The 23,397-nt window shown below is 34.3% G+C and overlaps 1 protein-coding gene across 8 annotated transcripts in view; it reads left to right on the top strand.

Moving 5' to 3' along the window:
• The window catches only part of CDH18 (cadherin 18), a 491,833-nt gene that overhangs the window by 130,780 nt on the left and 337,656 nt on the right, over positions 1 to 23,397 (top strand). For 3 of the 8 annotated variants that reach the window (XM_074545340.1, XM_074545332.1, XM_074545380.1), the window contains exon 3: positions 3,860 to 3,901. The exons of the other annotated variants lie outside the window; for them this stretch is intronic. The gene's annotated coding sequence lies outside the window, so the exon portion shown is untranslated. The remainder of the gene's footprint in view (positions 1 to 3,859; positions 3,902 to 23,397) is intronic. 8 annotated transcript variants of the gene reach the window in all.

Genomic DNA, 23,397 nt, shown 5'->3' on the forward strand with positions numbered 1-23,397 from the left:
ACTGCAGCATTACCACTCTAGCTGATCTTGTACTGTTGTTGACCGAGAGCGTGACATCCTTCTCCCAGACAACCTTCAAAAAAAGTCCCTTACTTGGGATTTAGGGCTTTCAGATTTGAATTTTGAGATTGACTGGGAGCCTCAGAGTTCATGGAGAGGTTAAGATTCCTCACATTCCATCTTTTATAGTCTTTCAAGCATTTTCTGGTTTTATTCTGCCTCCATTGTGTCTTGCCTAGGTCCACTGATCAAGATCCAAAGAAAGAGATAGCTTTGCTTTCTCCACTCTCATTTCAGAATATCAGTTTTTACAACTGTACTCTCAAGCCTTGTCCTGTCACTACATGCCTGTGTTAGAAGTCCATTTCCAGCTTTTTTGTAGGCTCTCTTCAGATACTGTAGGGCTGCAATTAGGTAACCCCGAAGTCTTTTCTTTTCCAGACAGAACAATCCCAGTTCTTTCAGCCTTTCATTGTAGGAGAGGAGCTTCATCCCTCTTACCATCTTGGTGTCCCTCTTCAGGACTTGCTCTGACAGGTTGATGCCATTCCTGCGCTGAGACTCCCAGAGCTGATGCAGCACTGCAGGTGGGCTCTCACCAGAGCAGAACAGAGGGACAGAATCCCCTCCCTCACCCTGCTGCCCACACTGCTTTGAATGCAGCACAGGACTTGTTTGGCTTTCTGGGCTGGGAGTGCCCATGGCTGGGTCATGTCCAGTCTCTTACCCACCACCCCCACAAAGTTCTTCTCAGTAGGGCTGGTCTCCATCTGCTCATCTCCCAGTCTGGGTTGATATTGGGAGGTTGCCCCAGGCCAGGTTAAGCTCCTCACACTTAGTTCTGCTAAACTTCATGAGATTCCCATGTTCTCAGTTCTTGAGCTTGTCAGCTCCCTCTGGATGCCATCTTGTCGTTCAGGTGTGTCAACTGCACATCGGCTCATCTCCCAGTCTGGGTTGATACTGGGAGGTTGCCCCAGGCCAGGTTAAGCTCCTCACACTTAGTTCTGCTAAACTTCATGAGATTCCCATGTTCTCAGTTCTTGAGCTTGTCAGCTCCCTCTGGATGCCATCTTGTCGTTCAGGTGTGTCAACTGCACCGCTCAGCTTGGTGTCATCTGCAAATTGCTGACAGTGCACCTTATGCCTCTGACTTGTGATTGATTAGGCTATTAAATAGCACTGGTCCCAGTATGGGCCCCTGTGTTGTCGCTGATGTCAGCTGGCACTCTGAGCCATTGACCACTACCCTCTGGATGTGATCGTCCTACAAATTCCTTATCCACCAAAAAACCTTATTCACCCATCAAACCCATGTCTTGCCAATTTAGAGAAGGATATTATTGGCTTTACAGAAGTCAAGGTAAATGACATCTGTAAACCTTTCCTTGTCCACTGAGGTAGTCAGCTCCATCATAGATGGCCACTGGTCAGGCAAGACTTGCCCTGGATGAAGACATTCTGGCTGTCCTGAATCACTTCTCTGTTCTCCATAGCAAAGCTTCTAGGAGGATCTGTTCTATGATCTTCACAAGCGCAGAGGTGATGCTGAAGGGTTCCCAGGGTCCTCCTTTCTATCCTTTTTAAAGATGGATACAAATCTTCCCTTTTTTCAGTCCCCTGGGACTCCACCTGACTGCCATGATTTTTCAAATATCGTGGAGAGTGGCTTGGCAGCTACATCAACCAATTTCATCAGGACTCTGAGAGGCATCTCATCGAAGACTTCAGTATGATCAGGCTCCTCAGGTGGTCATGATCTTTGCTTACAGAGGGATTACTTTGTTCTCTTTGGGACAAACAGAATTTTCCTTGAATGAGTCTACTTGTCCCCTTAATAGATAGGTCAAGTAGTTAAGATTTCTAATTAGAATTCTGGATACAAATTTATTTTAAGTTTAAATCCAATTGTAATATTTTAAGACTGTTTAAAAATTAAGGATGGGTGATTAAAATGTGGTACCTGCTTCTTCATCCCTACCATCTACTATAAAATCTGTCCCTAAAGAGCAGTCTGCAAGATTAGCTTTGTTATTCTTAGTATGATACATACTTGCTTTTACCCCTCCTTTGACAGTGAAAGAATTAACAAGGTTAATGATGTTGACATTTTAAGTATCATAATTAAAATCTGATTTAGTGTCCATTAACATGAATGAGTCCTATTACCTGAAGTTATTCAGTCATGTACTCTGCAAACCTAGATAAAGTACTGTAGGTATAAACTAAGCATGTTTAGTTTTTTGTTGTTTAAAATCCTAATTTATATAGATTATGTGAGAATCAGACACTAAAAATGATATGTGAATATTTCAGATGCCCACATTATCTTCCCTCCCAATAAAGGTTTTTATAACACATAGGTAATGATTCATACATTTAATGAAAATTAGTGGCACAATACTTACCATTCTGCTTTTGTAGGTATATTTTGTAATTTTTGGGGTTTTGGGTGTACTTGAGTCTCATTTTACCTCAGTTTTCTAAAAATACTTCCGAAATTGCAGCAATACTGATTTTCAGACTTTTCTCCCCACTCTTGTACCTTCCAGAATGAGCTCAAAAACCGAGTATGACAGATGAATGTAATGAAGCCTGTGCCTGCAGTCAGGAATTCTTATGTAGATGAATGGCTAGTGGAGAAAGGACAGTCTGAAGAGAGCCAGAAAACCAGGTCATCTTGGAAATGTAAGGGACTGTGGAGATGTAGTACACAAATTTATAGATAATTAAGTTTTATGAATTAATAAAATAACCTCTGCTTTCTTCTGAAATACTTCGGTATAGAATATTCTGAGTTAATTAAAACCTCAGGTGTTTGCTTTAGTTTGAAACAGTTATAAAGTGAGAGGTCTCACAAGAAGAAAAATATACATACTGAAATGGGTTTTCAATAAATTAAAATTCAGGTAAATTAGTCTTTGTTTGTGGCTGTTGCATGAACTACAGCTGCCAAGGATCCACATTTTCCTCTTGTTTAAAAATAAAGGCTGAGATACCTATTCAGATTTTCAGACTAAACATACTTATGTAGCAAAAATGTATTTGCCTATGAAAACCAGCAAAATGTTTGTCTATGGCAAGCAGAGTTTTGCATGTAAATGGCTCTTGGTTTCAAATGAAAATTTATGCTTATCATACAAACCAGGAAATCAGTGTTGTTTTAAACAAATATATATACTATATCTTTCATAACTTTCTCTGACTTCTCTTTTATTAAAAACTCTGAATACTCATCCATTGTTAAATTTTAGACTTTCTTGGAAAGAAGTTTGCTAGAAAAAAAGAGGAGCAGCAATAAAATCCTTTCATCTAATACTATGCAATATTAGGAAATAAAAAGGAAAGACTGTTGCTTTGCACAGAATAGATTTGAATATTAAGAATGCAAAAATGTTTCTATATTTCATTTTATTTCATCTAACTGCCATATTGCATTCTAGTTTCTCTGTAAAATATGAAGTAATTATATTTCATGAACACTTCAACTCTTAAGTGTAGGGATTTTTTTTGGAAAAAAAAGCAAAAGGTATTATCCTAATCTTATTTATGGAAAAGATTTCAATGAATACGGTTCAGAACATGCCTCTTTGCAAAAAGATATAAAGAAAATCTTTAATGAAAATGACTTAACATATTCACTGAGACAGAGGAAGAGCCAGACCGATATTGTTCAATCTTCATCTTCTGCTAATGGAAACCCAAATAGAGAAATTTTGTGCCAGTCAGATAATGGCTCATGTTATATAATGCATTAACACAGAGTGAAAAAAAAATAGGAATGCATAACAGGCTTTAGAAAGTTTTATTTTAATGATTCTGAACTGTGTGATTCAGACCTTTGATTTCCATTCTCCAGCTTCCAAGCACCGAACTCAAGGGATAAATCGATGAAGATCAGGTAAAATGTTATCAATGTTCCTAGAATCTTTCTTTCTGCTCTTCTGAGCCAGGTGGGGAGTGTGTGAGTGTGTACATGTATGCCACAGTGTGTGTGAGGGAGCACATGTATCCCAAATTGTGTACATGTATCCCACAGTGTGTGTGAGTGAGTGCATGTGTCCCACAGCATGTGTGAGTGTGTGCATATATCCCACAGAGTTTGTGTGAGTGTGTACATGTATTCCAGAGAAAAGTGAAGGAGTCCTGTTAAGTACAACCATCTCAGTCACAGCTTAATGCTGCATCCTTTTCCTGCCAGATAGGAGTGACTGGGGCAGGTGCATCAAATGGAAATACCAGGCATGTCATGGTGAGAGCAATAGACTGTGACAGGAGCCATTATGCTGAAAATGTGGGAATGATCTTTCTGGGGAACACCTGTAAGTCTCTGCAAAAGAAAAAAAGTGGCTGTGATTTGCAAACAAGTATAAAGAAAATAATTTTCCCTGATTACACACAGTGGAGCATTTCTAAAAATATCATCAGTGCTTGTGCCTCAGTAACACAGGTATTGTTCTAATTTCAATATTAATATTTTAATTATAAATTAAAATTATCATATTTTTTGTTAGTTTTACAGTCATCCTTAAAAGACTTCTACTCTATCTTATGCATAGATCAGAGCCTCAGTTTGTACCACAGCACTTTCTTTGCATGTAGTATTATTTCACAACCCAAGCTACAATATCTTTGATCTTTAATACTTTAAATTTCCTTGGAATTAGAGTCAATTTTCTTCCCTCATGTGTGCTATGTATCACACACAAAACAATCTTTTAAAAAAAGGAGGTTTAGCTACAGTTTCCTAACCATGACTCATCAGCAATTCCTATGAAGAGAATTAGTCCTATTTGTTTTTCAGTTATGGGATGCATGGAAAAGTCTTGTTTGGGAAAACTTATGGGGAGAGAGTTTGTAGCTGATAGATTAGTTCATGAAGGTGTATACTTGAATTACATTGAGTAGATTCTAATCTATAATTAAAGGTATTATGGAAATTAAAATTTCCTGTCTCAATATAGACACATGTAAAGTTAGCATGATTATTATAGGATGTGTGGTTTTGTCTAGCATTTTTGGGCTTTCTTTTTGTTTTTGTTTTTTTTTTAAGGAAATAAAAAAGATGCCTAATATGTTTTGTGTAAGGCCTGTTAGACATTTAAATATTGTATTACTGTGACCTTGACAGTGTTAATAATTTTTCTAGTAAAGGCACCATATGATTTCAATGCCTTTGTGAGATGTGTAGAGTCACTAAAAGTGGCTGAATATTATCTCTTGAAAAATATAGTAAATGAATAGTGCTATGTGCTTGATGTTACCTTTTTCTCAAGTATTCCTTCTTCAGAAATTTTTCCTTGAGCAGGTCAAATTGCTTCCATGTTAAAGTGTATATTACACAGTGTATGTCATATAAAATTATGATTATGAAGTATTCAATGTAATGTAACTATGGCACCATGATGAAAGCTTGAACTGAATTTTTAGGCTGGGTGTCATCTATTAAAAGATGCATGATTCCAGTGGCAACCAACTTTTCATCTAATCCACTTTCTCCAGGAAACTACTGAGAAACTTTTGATTTTACTCTAATTGATTTGTTTTGGTTTTATTACATTTTATATATTATTGAATTTAAAACATCAAGCCTTATTTTTTTCAAAGTAACTAGATCCAGGTGTAAATTGTGGAAGTCTGTACTTTTACAAAAAAGGGCCTGGAAGAAGTTTCTACAGCAGAGAACCACAAAACTTCTTATCTTACTTAGCAAATATTAAGAAATGTTAGGTATGTCTATGAGTGTCTATTTTTAATAGCATAAAGGCTTTTCATATTCTGACTAAAGTACTGTACAAAAAATTAAGAAAGAAATGAGACTGGGCAAATATTTATTTTATATTTGTTTTCAGTATTTACATGACTTTCAATTGATCATGTTAGTCTGTATTATATTACAATAATTTAATTATGTATTGTAGAAGTATTTATCCAAACACACCAGGTAATATCTTGAGAAAGGTCAGGAGGAAAATTCCTGGCTATTTATAATGATGGATAACTGATTATACAAAGTTAAAATATTCAGTGGAAATATATTGATTGCATCAACGTATTTCTGCGGTATCTTGGCTTAAGACCAGAAAATCTGGGTACTTAATAGCATAAAATAAAAACTAGGCTGAGAAATCAGTAATTTCTCACATGTAGTAAGTTAAGAGTCTGCAGGACATCATCGTTCTTGATGTCTGAGAATTTTTGCAGAGCTAATGAATAAAAATGCTTTGATAGAGTGAAATTTAGGCTCAATTTAAGGTTTTACAGCAGACACGTTTTCCTGACATTTCCTATTAATACCTTGTGTTTTTTTTATCTGATTTCATTTTCTATTCAAATACTTTAAGGAAGTTATCACAATTACTGTAGAGTACACAATGATTACCAGCTTTTCCATATAACTTCAGAACTAAATGGACCCAAAGCAGAATATCTTTTTTCCAAAGCCTGGCCTTTGGCATATAGTCAGAAAAGGTAATAATTATAAGTAGGTTTGGAGTTCAGCAGATGCTACTTTTTAACATGAAAAAAAAATTCTTATAGTTTTTACTTCTGAAAACACCTCAAAGTTCCAAGAGCTAAATATTCTGTGTCCAAAACTGCCTATAAACAAATGCGTAGGGGAGAAATACATAATATGATTGGCCTATATGAAATTTTTCTAATATTATCTCAGACTTAAGATGTTCTCAGTTACTAGACATGGTATCTAGGTACCTTGTTATCATCATGTAAGTATCTTCTATTTCCTTTGTTGAATCCATGTAACTTTTATGTATCTATAGCAATTTTTTACCTTTTTTTTAAGCCAACACCATGTAGAATCTACTTTTATATTTTTTCGAGTATGGTCCTTAAAAGCCTCATTTCATAAATCTTCATTCCTGAAAGACTGTGTAATCAGTCATTATCTATCCGCTAAAAGACATACATTTATTACATAGTATGACATATCTGTCTTAATTAATTCTTTCTGTGTAAAGTTTTATATATTTTGATAATCTTTTTCATTTTTCTGCCTTGCTATACTACATTCTTTCTAAGACAGGAGAACACAACTGAACAGCATAGTTCTATGAAATCCACAATTCCCATGCATGAAGGAATCATACTATTCTTAGGGTTTTTTTTTATTTTTTCCCTCTCCTAAAACATCCTTGTATTTCTTGATATTTGACTAGAATTGTGAATTATTGTTAAAAAGAAAGCTTTTTCCTGGAAAGTTTTCTATTAAAAACTCATGAACTTGGCCTTAAATTTTTAATGAGTAACTCAGCCTACATTATTTTATTTGTGAAGTTAGGGTTGATTTTTTTTTTTTTTAACTTACATTTTAAATTTATCCTCATTCACTTTTGGTTCTATGATAATCATGTGGATTTGTACAGTCTTTCTGCTCTTCTCTGCAGTCAGTTTTAGTCCTAATTATGTGGGTAACAGTGTCAACAGCAGACTTTCACACTTTGCTGTGCATTTTCTTTTCTGTCTCATTTACCAATTCATGTAATTTAGTGATGCAGTTGATATTTTCATTATCATAAAACAATACATTTTGGATTTTTTTCTTTAAACATGTACTGAAGAACAAGTGCTTAGTTTTCTTTTTAAGGTAAAATACGTTCTGAACAGACCTTGTACTCTCAAATTCATTGCTACAATTACTGGCAATAACACATGACAAATTCTAAGTGAAAAAAGTACATCCTTCTGCAATGAATAAGCCTTATTTCCCCATGCTTTTCTCTATTAAATCTATACTAGCAGGATCTGAACACTGTAATACTGAATGCTTAAAAAAGTGTTGTTGAGAACAGATGTAAAGCAGTTAAGATATAAAAATTACTTTTATTATTGCAAATGGCTATTCCCTGTTCCAGCCAAAGAAGACTGGTGGAAGAGACTGTGATTCTGGTTATGTACCATGCAAGGTGTAATTACTTTTAAGTTATCAGTCACTGATTTTACAGCATGTGATAACATTTCTTTGTTGCATAATTTGTCTTCAATTGACACTTTTTCCTTCACATTCCTGTTGCAACTGTTACACTGGGCAAAAAAACCAACAAATAATTTTGAGAGAGTTCACCAGTCCTATGGGAAAATATTTGACTTTTACAAGCATGCAACATACAGCTTCATCAAACTTTGCTGCATTTAAAATTGAATGATAGCCTAATTAATCATGCATTAATATTTATTATTTAAAAGCATGACTTTAAGCCATGTAACTCTTAGAGATTTTCTTGATTTTTTTCACATGCATGCAATTAATATGAAAAGGTGGATAAGTCTTACTAGTTCTAGGTATCCATGGGAAGGAAAATAATTTTTTGCCCTCTTCTGTGTCATGTGTGCAATGTCAATGAACTTGGTAATGATTGCTACAGAGATACTCATATTTTTATGCAATTAATTTTAAAGCACTTTGATTCTTCAGAGTTACATATGCATGGGGTTTTTTGTTTGTTTGTTTTTATCATCATAAGGTGTTACATAAAACTGTAAAACAGTTTTGGTTTGTTTGGGTATTTCTGTTCATTGCAAAGTAAATACACATCTTAGCACTGCAGTTCTGATCTTTCATTCAACTTTCAAGAATAATCATGAGTCCCTCAACATGACATTTTTAAAATTTCAGGTCCTAGGCCCATTTTACTTATATTTAAGATAAAAGGCCTTCATTTCTGGCTGCCTGAAAATATGAATTAATACTAGTTAAGAAAAAACACAGTGCAAGAGAAAGGAGGTGCCTTTGTCTAAAATCTCATATTTTAACTTAAAGCCATCCTGTAATTTCTGATACCTCACAGCTGTCAGTATTCAATACTGAATAAAATTATGACTGCAATTAAAAAAATAGCAAAAATAGTAGCAGGTTATTTGCAAGAAATACTTTCTTTTTGCTACAAAATCATACCATTTTTTTGAAATCAATGTATCTGCTGAGGAACTGCTAATGGATCATGTATGCGACTTGTAAAGATAGCTACTAAAATCACTTTGAATCTTTCTGAAATGTTTGTCATTAATCAACGAAAATCAATTAAGCATTTCAGTCTAAATTTTTTTTTCAGTTCTTTTTCCTGAATAACTCTTTGAAAAACTTCTGCACCACTCCAAAGGTTTCCCGTCCTGACATTTACCAGACAATTGTTTAAATAATAGCAATGAACAATCAATAATGACATCCTGGATACAGCAGAATTTGGACTACCTTTTAACTACCTAAAAATAAATCATCTTCTGTAAGTTTTTATGTCTAGTTTAAATTTTAAGATAAACATAACCTAGAGGGATATTTCCTGCTCTCAGCTGTTTTTCTGTCTCCTTTCTGACCAGCACTACTGCCAATGTACAGCTGAATGAGAAGGGTTGCCATTCCCAAGAACTAATCCTTTATTTTGATAGTGGTTGGAGCAGGAGGTGGAGGAGAGACTGGCAGAACAACATCCTGAACTTAACTTAGCTCAGAGAAATAGTAGCATTTCAAAAGTTGTTATTTTCTAAAACATCATCATGTGTATACCCATCTGACAGCAAGTGCCCTAATTCTTGTTCCAGATGTCCAGGGACTTTGGTTTCTAAACCTGATGTAATTATTTTACTTGTGGAGATTTCTGAGATAAAATTGATGAGTGCAAAAGTGGCTTCTGTATATCAAATACATGAAAAGAAATGTGAATGGGGGAGTAACTGTGTGCTTGAGATCTTTATGACACTATGCATGATGGTCTTCCCTAGCAAATAGATTTTTGCAGTGCAGTAGAAATTTTTAAGAATCCAAATTTTTTCAAGTAAGTTTTCATTGTTGGTGTTTATTTGATTTGAATTTTTATATGTTTTTGTTTTTTTTAAATTCAGAAAAGTTTGGGTTTTTTTGGTTCTGCTGCCACATTTTCAGTGTCCTCTGCACTAGGAACAGTTAAGAACTAACAAAGTTGATATTTTTCTGGTTCAAAAGATGGAGGGGTCTAGCAACCAGGTGACAATTCTGAAAAACATTAATGCAGTTTTCTTAATGAATAGGGCAGCTCTCCTGATAAGCCTGAGGCACCCCTCTTTGACATGAGGAGCATAGAGTTAAAATTTCCTGCTATTCCTAATAGGGCAGAACTCCTCATTCTTTTGTTTCCCAGAAAAATGTAAGACTGATTGTGAAACTGTGCATTCATGTCCCTGCGGCGTTCATTATACTGGAAGCCAGGAACTACCAGCCTTCAGCAGCCATTTCAGTTTTCTTTTGTCTTTAAGGAAATATTCTTATTTTATTTATAATTTTGTGGCTAGTTTTCTCAAAACATCCTAGTTTTACAAGACTAATTACTGCAGGATTGTTACATATTTAGCTTCATGGACAATACTAGGCATTGTGCTTAGTCTGTGGAAATTATTAAACTGTTTAGTGGACCTTTTTTGCTTGTACCTTCCTGAATACCCACACCACTAAGGGGTCACTTACAAAAGAAAAATTACATATTTTCTGAGTCAGTTATTGTTTTCTATATTGCAACATCCTTACTTAGCATAGAACCACCACTCTATTGTAATAATGTTTCTGAAGTTGCAAATAGTTTGCTAAAGAAAAAAACCAACTTTATGCTCCTTAATTTATATTTTTAAATGCTTTTATGACCTTTTTCATCCAAGTAATGATTCCAGTCAGGCAATAGATTATAGTAACTGCTGTTATGATCCCCATTATTGTCTACAGTAGAAAATATAAAGTCTTCCTTTGGCCAGTCCAATTCCTTTTTTAAATTTTAAATTGTTTTCCAATACACTGACAGTTGGATTGAAAGAACAATGACATATTATGCTCTAAGGAGTAAAAGAGCTATGATTAAGTGTGGGGGAATAGAATGTAAGAAAATAGAGATAGTGCAGAAGGTAGTCTCACCCCTGAGGAGTTGCAGCTGTGCTAATCACCAAAGTTTAGGAACAGGCCTGCCCTTAACAGGCCACAGCTGTGTCCAATGAGGATGAGTGCTATTAAAAAAAAAAAAAAAAAAAAAAAAAAAAAAAAAAAAAACCCACCCAAAAACAAAAAAAACCCCACAACAACTAGTGCTGCAAGGAGCTGCCTATCAGAAATCACCAAGAAGGTATGGGAGCTTCGCTGTAAGATGACAATAATTAAGGATCCGTATAAGCATATTTCGACTTGGGATTTTTTTGTTTGGATTCTTTTAAGGTGAGAGGATTATGCATAATGATTCTAATAGTGTTTTGGAAAGTTCTCTCAGATGTTATTGTGAAAATATTAAAAAAACTCTATAAAAGTTATTTAAAGGAAGATGTGAAAGTAGAGATGAAGTATCAAGTCCTTTTAGGTACGACATTTTCAGTCTCAGGAAAGTTACATGGGATTAATTCAGACATGTATTTCTATACTGAAATAAGTCTGTTTAACCTCATAAGTGTCTTAATTTATTTTCTGCTTTAAATTCTATGTTCTTCATATGCTTATTATCATTTTCAAGAAGACCTATACTTTGAGAAAATGTCAAAATAAATGCTATCTTTGCCTCACGCATTGTAAAAAGTCAAAACTCAGGGTCTGAAAAAGTACAAACTGCAAATGGAAACAGTTTAGAATTTTGTGTGACAAACCCACAGGGACATGTTGATCCACTGTGAAAGCAGGTGACAGCGTAGGCTTGTGAAGTGTGTATCTATGAGCTTGTGTGTGATGCTGTAGTGCATCCTCTCCTCACTCAAGACAGCTCACCTAACTTTGCATGATGACAAAAAGAGCACCCTCTTCCAAAGTCTCATGACAGAGTGATGCAGGATTTTAAGCAAGAGAGAAGCAGTCACCAGCTACAGTGTGCTGCCTACTCCTCTTTAGCAACTTCATACCAGGTAAAATTCCAGCAGAGTTGGTGGACAGCAACTGGGGCCATAAATGTGGTCTGGGGTCTGGAAGGACTGCACAGCGATGAGCTCACTATTCATGTGTTCATTTATATAAATTCATTGGAGGAATCTTTGAATTATAATATACTTTAATTACTGATTCCTGATCAGTGAATACTGTTGGTTTTATGACGCAAAGCTGCATATATATATATATATATATATATATATATATATATATATATATATGTATATGTATGTATGAACACTTTCCTCATTTAAGCATCTGAGACACTTTCTGCAGTTGCAGATGCTTAAAAAGGTTGTTGTTTCATTATTATTTTTCAAGTTTCTATTGTAAAAATATGAAGATAGCACAGAGAAATAATGTCTGAACTTTCACCTCAAGATTTGGGTCTTTCTACACTGTCATATTTTAGTGCCTTGCATGGTATAGTAACCTACATTGAAGAGGTTGGTACTGTTTTGAATCACCTTTGGAATTAAGTGTGTGTAAATTGTCTTACAGAATAAAAGTATCAGTTTCTGTGGCCTTTTAAAAATTGGGTTTTGGTTCTTTGTGAAGAGAAACCTGCCCAGAATATTCAGGGTTTTTTTAATATTTTAGTTGTTTTTAAATTAATCATCTCAATTTTTATTGTGCAGTTGAGTTTTGTGTTGACAATTTTTAACTTGTTTGTAGGAACTGCATAGAAAGGGAAAATTAAAAGCTGGCAAATATAGACTTTTAGTACCCAGTGAAGTCTAAAGAATGAAAATTCCATAAAAAGGGGTAATTGGGTATGCTTATGTTCAAATCGGTAGCAATTAGTACATTAAAGAATTAATAAATAAAAGCAAAACAAATATTAGGATACATAGAATAGAGCAGTGGTGGCATCTGATAACTGATAAATAACTGATGGCTGGTTACTTCATCTGCAGAATGAAATAACCAGCCATCCAGGAACTCTGTCTATTTCTGAACATGCCTATTAAAATATGTCTGAAAAATAATATTCAAAGTTAAAGTTCAGTTTCTGGTGTCAAGGAAAAGTAGCTTTCTGCACAGAAGAACTGATGCTCCAGAAAATGGAGTGTTAGTGGGTGTTTCGTTCAGAATTTTTTGTTTGGTTCATTCATTGGTTTTTTTGGGTGTTTTTTGGTTGGTTTTTCTTGTTGTTTTTGTTTGGGGTTTTTTTACATTTATTATTTTTGGTTTGGGTCGGTTTTTTTGTTGTTTTTAAGCATGATTTCAACCTTTTCTATATGAATCAAGGAGGAGTTAAATTTATCAAAGGCTTGGGGCTGCTGTAATGCTGAATATGCCCACAAATTTTATTGTGTTGAGCCGAAAGCAAGTTTCCTTTCTAGGATAGGTGCACAGATGTGTGCATGCACCTCTTTCCCTCAACAAAAGAGATAGGAAACACAGAGATAAAAGTTCCTGTTCTTTTATCTATAAGGCCTCTGGCTGTATTTAAAAATAAAGATTATTATATTTAAAAATGAAGACCCTTTTCCTTGAAACAAAATAAAGATAACTCTTGGATGTTGCAAGGTTAAATGTGAGGGAAAACAGTTCAGAGAATACTGACAGTAGCTTTAAAAATATTTGGGTTTAAAAGAAAACACATTTAAAGCTACTGATGTCAGGAACATCTATGTTATTGCATCATACTGAGGTGAAAAAATACATACACGCTTACAGAGTAATTAAATACATGGTTGTTTTTTTGGTTTGTGGTTTTTGGGGTTTTTTTCCCCCTCTGGACAGAAGGAAAGGAATTAATGGGATCTCATCTTCTCTAAATTATTAAAGTCACCAAGTTTTCTCCATATGGGAAATAACAGATGAGCATTTACCAGAATTTTAAATGCTGTAATTTACCACCACAAAAATAAAGATAAAATACATGTAGTAGTAGTATATGGCATTCTCTTTTACTTAAATGATTTATTAGGGCTATTGTTATGTAGAAAATAATGTACTTTGGCCAAAACTGCTTTGTACTAGATTTTACAACTACTTTGGAGTACTTAGTAGAGAGAAAATGCATCTAGAAGATTATCCTTAATCAAGTAGGAATGAAGGAAACAAAATCAGGGACATCATCAAGGAAGATAAAAGAAGCATGAGGCAGGAGCATGTCTGGGAGCAAGGCAGGATCATTTCACATCTATTTCAGATTTTGGCAGTCTAAAACTACAACTATTGTGTGCTGTTCTGGTCTGTGTCTGAAAATCAAGTGCTGGAGATAAAGCACTAAAATGTTACAGCAGAACCTGCACCAGAGCTGGGGTGGGACGAGGGAAGAGAGAGGAGAAAGGGTCTCTGATGCTCTTTGTCCTACCTGAAAGGAAGATGAACCTCTTTTACTTTCTGGAGATGAAGGAAAATGTGATGGGCAGAGGAGATGAGGAGCAAAGGGGAAAAGTTCATATGCTTTACAAACTTGAAAAAAGAGAGAATAATCTCTTTGCTGGAATAGGAACTCTCTTTGTTGGAATAGGAACTATCTCCCATGTGTGAAAGACTAAGTTCTTTATTGCTAAAACCTATAATACATTGCGAATGTTTCTTCTGCATATTGTGATGCTAGAATAGTCATGGTGGGTGAGTTAACATGGGATTTGTTTTTGTGATTAGCTCACACAACCAGAGCTCTCCATGGCTAAACGGTATAATTCACTATTCATGATATTATAGTGTGTATTCATAGTTACACATTACAGCATTTTGTGAGTGTTCATAATCAGTTGGTTCCTAGCAGAGATATTTGGAATTAGTAATGCTTAATTCATATGGGAAACACAAAAACTATTAAGAAATTATATATATTGGTAGTCCAGAATCTTACAGTCTTCTTCAGTTTGCCATTCAAATTAAAACTTTTTTAATATATTTTGCACTGTGTCAATAATTTATGACTTTTTGTAAGATTATGAAGCTTGAGCAGTTTTCTCTTGAGAAAACTGAGAAGCATGTTCTCAAATATAATCTCAGATATAAATGACAAAATACATTCTCTATCCCTTTTCTTCTGCACCTAATCTAAAGAACTGAGAATTTCTACCAGTTTTTATATCGTTGTCTTATTTTGATACTCCATCATTAATACAATTTATGGGAAGAAACACATTTGATCTACAAATATCCACAATCCAAATGGATTTGTATGGATACAAATATCCAATATCTAATAGTAAAGAATGAAACTAAGAGCTTTTCTCTTCTTGTGGTGCTTTTTTAATTATCTGGACTGGGATTGTTTTTGGGAACTGTGAATGTAACACAATCAGAATGTGGCTATGTTTAGCTGAGCATAACTAACCTAAGATAATGCTGAGCTCTGTGGTCTATGACAAGCATAATACACTCAAGAGTCTTAATGTTTTTCTACTTTGTAGTTGGCCTTTAAGATTTATTACTGTGTGATATTTAAGTAGCAAACACTATAGAACATGCAGAATCAAACAGGAGTATTGAAGGAATTTAATAAAGTAAATAATTACCAAAATTAATGAAGTGCTTAGAGTAAAATATAACTTCATTTGGACATTTAATTCAGGAGAAAAGAGTAAATCTTCTTATAATGTTTTGCTAAGTAAAGTAATTACACTGTTGTATCACAAATGTACTGCATTCATCATTTTGTTTTTCCTGAATGTTTTGTCCCTGTTGAAAGCAATCATTATTTCCAGTGAAACACATGCTGCAATTCAGTTATTTTTCTGAGAAGGTTATGCTGTCGGTTCCATAACAGTAAACAATTTTAATTAACATGCTTAGTACTTAATTGATAATTAGAAGAATTAATAAAGAGGACAATAAATGACATTCAATGGTAGTCAGTTTACATACAAAATATCAGTCAAGTATTGTAGTAGAAAAATAATGAAAATCAGAAATCTCTAATAAAATAATTTATCTTCTCTACAGGTGATTGTTCATTGGAAATGTAATATGTTTTCTTTAAACCAGTTATTTTGTATTAATTGTCACATACAACACAGAAGTATAGCTCATATTAATGTTTCCCTGAGTATTTTCTTTATGACTGTCCATTTAGATGATGAATTGCGTGCATTGCTTTAGGACTTTTATTCCTTTGAAAAAAAACTCTTACTAGATAACCAAGAATTGTGAGGGGCCTATAAAGATGACAAGAAAATGCTACTCTCTGCCAGAGTTTTAACAGTTTACTTTTAAATAAAGGACGTATACATGCTAACTAAATTTGCTGTTGATGTATGTGCTGTCTTCCAACACTTACTGATTGTGGGAAAAATTTTTACACACTCTGTGATTTCAATTTCATCAGTGTGATAAAAGTTTACTGGTATCAAATGATGAACAGTCACACATAGCCCCATCCTTCCTAGTCCTGGTTTCTAAAAGCACTTCATCCCCCATGTATCTGAACCCATTTGGCTCCGAGTAACACAACCTGTAAAGTGTTTTAAGGCCTTGGGACTTGCATCACCAGGATTTTTGTGAATCCCCAAAGTCTCCATTGCTTAGGGAAGGGTGACTCTTCTTCCTTTTAGTAATTAGTCAGTAGACTGTTTATTTCCTGCTGTGGAAATTAGTCTGTGATTATTCATGAAATATCTTTTTCTTCGAGGTGTTTTGTTTTGGTTTTATTTGGATAAAAATAACACTTTATCCATTACAGACTTTACTTTAAATGAATAATTTCCTATTATCTTCTAAGCATCAAAGCAGCATTAGTTTTTGGAACTTATATTTCAGGTTACTACAGTTAGGTTATTATAGGTCAGTCCTGTGTGTTCCAACAGTAATGAATCTATTATTTCAATAGATGTTTATGAGGTGGATTTGACCCATAATGCTCCAATTTTTTATAAAACAATTCAAGGTTAAATTTTTTTACTTAGCGATAATATAAGTAAAATGTACTTGACATCCAGCAATATGATTTTTAGTATATGCAGTTACCTAGAGCTTCTGGCAAAAAGGATCATAGAATTGTTGGAATGGACCCATCAGGACTGAGTCCAACTCCTGGTCCTACACGGAACATCCCCAAGAGTCACACCATGTCACTGAGTTGCTCAAACACGTATAGAGCTCTGTCAGGCTTGGTGCTGGGACCACTTCCCTGGGGAGCCTGATCAACCACCCTCTGTGGGACGAACTTTTTCCTGGTATCCAGCTTCAACCTCCCCTGACTCAGCCTCATGCCATGAAGAAGGAATAGCAGTTCTTGGGAAGATGCTAGGGAAAAAGTGAATTCCTGACTATGCAAAAATGCAGCTGTAGAGAGGACAGAAGTTAGCCTGAGGATGCTGGTTATCCATCTATTACCTAGCTCAGTTCTACTGGTTCATAATAATTCAATGTTTTTTTAATGGTGGGGCTTGATGGTTTTAGTGGTCTTTTCCAACCTTAAAGATTTTCTGATTCTATAATTTGGCAGTATTGGGTAAAACCTATGGCAAACTCTAATAAAGGCATTATAGATCTTTTGCTCTTTTTCTTGAACATAAAGGTAGCAAAGTCTTTTTATTAATGAAAATATTACAAGTTCTTTTTATTTATTTGCTAAGTGTCCAAATTATTTTTACTTGGTCTTTTGGTTGCTTTTTCTCCTCTTCCCTTTTAGTCTGGACTTTGTGCAGCATTTAATAGCTTCTTTAAAGCAATATGAATTTTAGTAGCATAAACAGACATAAATTTGCAAAGTGCATAGATAATTCTGAAATAATTCTTAATATTTTCAATAAACTTAAAATCTGACACTAGATTTTTCCTATGGTAGCTGGCTTCTATTTATATGTTTTATTTGTTTATTTTTTTATTTCATTATGTAATTAAGGTCAGCATTTAAATAAACATAAATGATGTTTTTGTTAAGCCATTTGGGCTTAAAAAGTAAAATTCAGGCCAGAAGCATCTGTAAATAATATGAGAAATATAATAACTGAATGTCATGGGAATTCCAACTTAATAACTTAATGTCATGGATATCTTGTGGTGCAGAAACAAAGCAGCGAGGGCTGAAGACATCATGGATGTACCTGAATGCACAAAGATCATGCACTGCTAGATTTTTTAAATGTAAGAGAAAGTAAAAACCATCCACACATTTCTACAAATTGCATCTGAAAGATCAATTCTTTTCTAACATCCAGTTGTCAAGTTGATGTTTAACTTTAGGAGGAAAGAAATGTGGGAACAAAACACTGTTTATTTGTTGTTAACAGTACCATTAGGAGCTCAATTGACTCATTAGAGAATAAAATTCATTCAAGATTAAAAGATAAAGTGATAGAAGCTTGGCATTTTTCTTTAATACAGGATATTTTTTACAACATTCAATTCAGCAACTGGACAATTTTTTCCCCCTTAAGTTTTTGGTAGGTGAATGATACAATTTGAACCTCATTAAGATACAGGGTTCACCTGTTTGTTTTAATTCTAATGATTAGGTACAATTTACCTGAAATTCACATCTACATTTATTTAGGCATATCCGTGAAGATAAAAAAATAAATTTCAGGTGGGATTTTTATGCTTTTGGCAGGGGATGACAACTGCTTGTTGCTTTTTTATTTTCCACAATGGTGAGAATCCCTCATTAAAAGATCTCTCAATTCTAAAAGTAATTCTAAAAGTAATTCTAAAAGTACTTGGTGAAAAATTTTATCTTTATGGAAAGCTATGCCAGCATTTTTGGCATATTTTTTGCATGAGAAGATTGTTGTAGCCAGAGTGTGATGCAATTTTTTCTAGCATATATATTACTTAAACCTAATGTCATTCCTTTCTAGAGGTGAGAGTTCTCCTTTGTGAGATATGCATTCTAGGGAGGAGTCATTTACATCATTATGGGTTAAAAACCCTCAGATTGACAGTGAGTGTAACTCATTGGTGATTTTCTTCTTTAATACAATGTGACAGTTATTTCATACACCTAAGTGATGATCATTTGACTTTTCTTATTTCTAATAATATTTCATGTGGAGTGTTATGAAGACAACAAGGATTACTATCGCTAATAGTTGGATTGCAGCCTTTTATGTTCAGTGTGCAAGGTCTCCCGGCTAGGAACTGCAGGCTTGCTTTGCCTAGACTTGCTTTAGGCTTGTCTGAATATTGGTTTACTGTGTTAGATATTGTCTAATAGTCAGGAAACTGTACCTAATTTTTTCACTTTTAACTTAGCCTTAAATGATCATATGGTGTAAAATGTACTGCTAATAATGTAGTATGTACTGTCAATAATGTAGTTAGATTTCTATAGTTGATAGGTAATAGTAACAAAAGTTACTTAATGAAGAATATTTTTTCTATGACCTGTGAATAAAAATTCAGGATAAAGGAATATAGATATGAAATTGAGTATCCAAAGCTATAAAACACTCACCAGTGTGCCATTAAGGACCATTTAAGGAATGTAGCCTTGGAAAAAATAGGTTTGGAAAACAGAAATGTAATGTAGGGAGGTAATGAGTGTATGTAAAATATGCTTTAAAGTGTACATTTGGATGTCATGGAGAAATGTGGATCAGTGAATAAATCAAGGTGTATAGAATGTTAGAAGTTCTACAGAAATACTCCCTAGAGGGTCCTAGAGTGAGGAAGAAGCCATTTTCATAACTTCAAAAGGGCCAGGGGAAGAATGATGTTAAAGACTAAGGGATAGAATGCAAGGAAGTATCAGCATATGAAGTTTCACTGTGTCACGATTTCATTATTTAGATGTCTTTATATGTAACAGCAGTCTTTTCTGCATAATAATAATAATATCTCTGGTAATCATATTTACTTGGTCAGAGTCTTAAGGTATAAGTTCATACACTACTAAATTCTTGCCTTTATAGGGAGTGAGTTTCTTTGGCCCACATACACTGCAAAATTCAGAGTGCCACAAATCTGCAGAAAGGAGGGAAGTTAGGCCATAAAATTTATATTAATTATGTGATAATTTATACTATCATGCTTTAAACAGCTGAAAGCAATTCAGAGATCATACACATGCATGCAGTGAGAATGCTATTAAAAAAACTATCAGTTGCTCAGAAAAAGTTGGAGGACCTGCATTTGCTCAGTGTAAAGCAAAAAAGTCTTTAAAGCTGAACATAATAGGGATGTTTAGAAATGTAGGTATGAAATTAATATTTCCACTGTTGGTGTTTCTGGTAGTCACAGCATGTTGGTGCACAGCAACCTACTGAGAACAGCTGGTAGAAAAAAATTAATTATCAGTAATCTACATATTTACTGATAACAGGACAAGAGAAAATGAACTAAAATTTCAAGGGAAAAAATTATTATTCAGTGTGATAATAATGAACATTCACTCATGTTATCTAGAAGCTGGCTAGAATCCTCTTTGCTGGAGATCAAAATCTACCAAGTAGGTCATCTTGTCCTAAGTAGCATGGCAGCTGCTTAAATTCACTTCTGATAATATGTTTTTAAAGGATGCATCTCTTTTGTCTCAGCTTCAGTAAATTTTATAGTTGATTACAAGTAATGTTAGGGCTATAAGGGCACTTTGCTTTTAAAAAGTATTTTAAATATTAGACTTGTTTTTTGTTATTCAAGATGTTGCTTTTACAGACAGTATCTAGGTCTTCTTGGGAAAGAATTTTAAAACTCAAATCAGATGAGCATTTAGGTAACCACTAAAAATGTTTCTTTTTCTTTTTATTATTTGATTATAGATTTCTGGTGTATACTACTTCGAAAGCAAACCAGTGGGAGATCTCAGATCAGAAATACAATTTAATAGGGAAATTAAAATAAATTGAATAATACAGAAACACTGACAGGGTCAGAATACACCCTGACACTGTGTTTATCAGGGTCAGCAGCAGTCTGGTGGCTGAAGCCCTCCTGGAGCAACAAATGTGGTTCTGTTGAAACAGTGATCATGTAGAAGGTTTTGATCTTCCTCTGAAGATGCATTGGTGGTTATAGAGCTCTTGTCCTCTGGGAATTCAGTGGATAAGGTTGCTTGTGGTGCTCTAAATCTCAGATTATATCCAGGTAGGAAGGCTTGGTTCCCCTCCTGAGTAGCGCATCTCACAATGGGATGATGTAATTTTGGAGTCATGCAGTGAGGTTTCATTAGGAGCCCATTAACAGAAGATACTCTTTTGGAGGGAGTTATGAGTGATGGGTCATGGAAGAGACCAAGAACACTGCATAACCTGGTTTTAAGAGACAGTGGGATGATATGTACTTTTGGTTGCATCTTACATTGTAACCCAAGACGTGGTGGCAGGTGTTCATATGCGTTAACTTACTTGTAATTTGCAGACCTGTTGAGCCTCAAAAAATAAAATTTTTCTTTCCCCTATAACCTTGTCTTTCAATAAGTCAACTTATAAGCACAGATAATATTGCCTGAGGCAGTAATATTTTCAAAACAGTCTACTGTTGAACTCTACTTACCTGAGGAAAAAAAGAGAGGAAAACCATTGTTTTTTCTACAGTTTTCAATGTGATTCGAAGTCATGCTGGTCAATTCTGTTCATGAATTCAGAGCTTTCAGACTGTTCTGCAATCCGCTCCTCAAGTCTGTTCAAGAATTTCCTGTTGATACGTTAGTTTTCAAAACAGCTTGTTACACAACTACATAGAACATTATGTAATTCAACATCTATCAGATGAAAAACTTCAGAATCATGTGAAATACTGCCATAAATATGCATGTTTGAGCATTTGGGCTTCACTTTCCCCACTAATATGCCTCCAAATAACTTTTGTTGCCTTCTTAGTCAATTTTTTCCCTTTTCTTTATTTGCCAGAATTATTTATTTCTGCTGAAAAAAGTACAGCTGAATTTTTTTAGTGTAGACGATTTTGTTTAATTTCTATTGAAGCCAAAGGTACTATGCAGCATAAGTAGTCTGTTATGTTCTGATCTATATAAATACAGTGGTTTTTAAAGTGTAAGCAAAAAGAAATACAGCATCAGAACATAAAAATTACTAGTGGCATCCAGTGGTCTCATTCAATGTTAGAAGTTCTACAGAACTTCTAACAATAAGTTACAAAAAAAATCCAGTGGCAATATTCACATGGACAGAGTTGAGTTGTTCTGTTGCTTTGAAAGCTTTTCTTGTTTTGGGTTGGTTTTTATTATGGGTTTGGGTTTTGTTTGTTTGTTTTGGTTTTTTTTTTCCATAAAAATGGATAGTGACTCATCACAGTATTCATACTATCAGAGAGGTTTGTGCAGTTACAAGACACATTATAGAGAAACACACACATCATAAGTAGAATAGGCTGGTTCAAGTGTGTGAGAATGAAGTGGCCACTGTCTAACTCATTTATACATACTATTTGTGTATCAGTAAATGTAATTTATGCTTTGCTTCTTGCTGTGTATGTGGTTTGAATAATTTATGCATATAAAAATAAAAATTTGAACTAAAACTTTTCACCCATTCTTTTACAAAAAGTAAAAATATTTCTTTCACAGCTTTGGCTTCTCACATAGCTGTCTGTGGCAGACAGACTTACATAGAGTTTGCACCAGAGGCATGCATCAACTCCCACACAGTAGTTTTTTAGACTTGCTTGTGTTGCTTTTTAAAAAAAACCTGCTACATAGAAATGTCAGAATTCATGTCACATTGAATTGTCACTTTCTTGTTAAGATTGTGTTCTGAGACAGGGAGAAAACAGTGTGCAATATATATATATAAATATTAATCTTTTTAGCCTCTAAAAGTTCCCTCTTTTAATTATTTATCTGAACATTTGTTCCCCTTCATAAGTATTAATGTTGCTCCTGATAGTGCTACCTCTTGAGACATGCTGTGGTATATCATGATTCTTTGATACTGTGGAATCTTCCATATGTATTTCTGAAATGGCTGAAAACCTTCCTGTGAGATGTGGATTGGGGGAGACTTTATCCAAAATAAAAGCTGATTATTCCTAGCACTTAGGGTCCAACTGAGATAATACCAAGGATCTACTTCTACAAATGAGAGCACCAAGTTTAAATAAAATTTGTTGGGTAAAAAATGAGAAATTTATGCATAGGGATAAATATATAGGGAGGATATGAATGAATGTTTAATTATGTTGTTTTTATGCTTGTTCTTGAATAAATTTTAGAGACTGTTTCTTCAGAAATCTGCAAGATTCCAGTAAAAATGTATTATAGTAACCAATCATTGATTGATCTCTGATTGATACATATGGACAATGTATCTTGCCCAGAAAGAAATACATTTTGTTGAAAACAAAATTAAACCCACATAAACTGACACTATCACCATCCTTGAAAATTAACCACACCATTAATTCAAAATTTTCTTCTTTTGTTTAAATTAAAGATATAGTCTGAATTCATATTTTGTTTTGCATTTTTAGCCAAAAGTACTAATATGCTATGGGGAGATGGTAGATGAGAATCAGATCAACGGAATAGAAAAACTCCCTATTTACTAAATCTAGAAAAAATATAAATGGGTGTGTATTATAGGATAATGGAGTATTTTTTTAAGGATGGCTGATTGTTTTTCTAATATAAGGAAGTTATTTCTGTAAAG

The sequence above is a fragment of the Zonotrichia albicollis genome, chromosome 1, assembly GCF_047830755.1.
Source record: "Zonotrichia albicollis isolate bZonAlb1 chromosome 1, bZonAlb1.hap1, whole genome shotgun sequence".
In the NCBI taxonomy this organism is placed as follows: domain Eukaryota; kingdom Metazoa; phylum Chordata; class Aves; order Passeriformes; family Passerellidae; genus Zonotrichia; species Zonotrichia albicollis.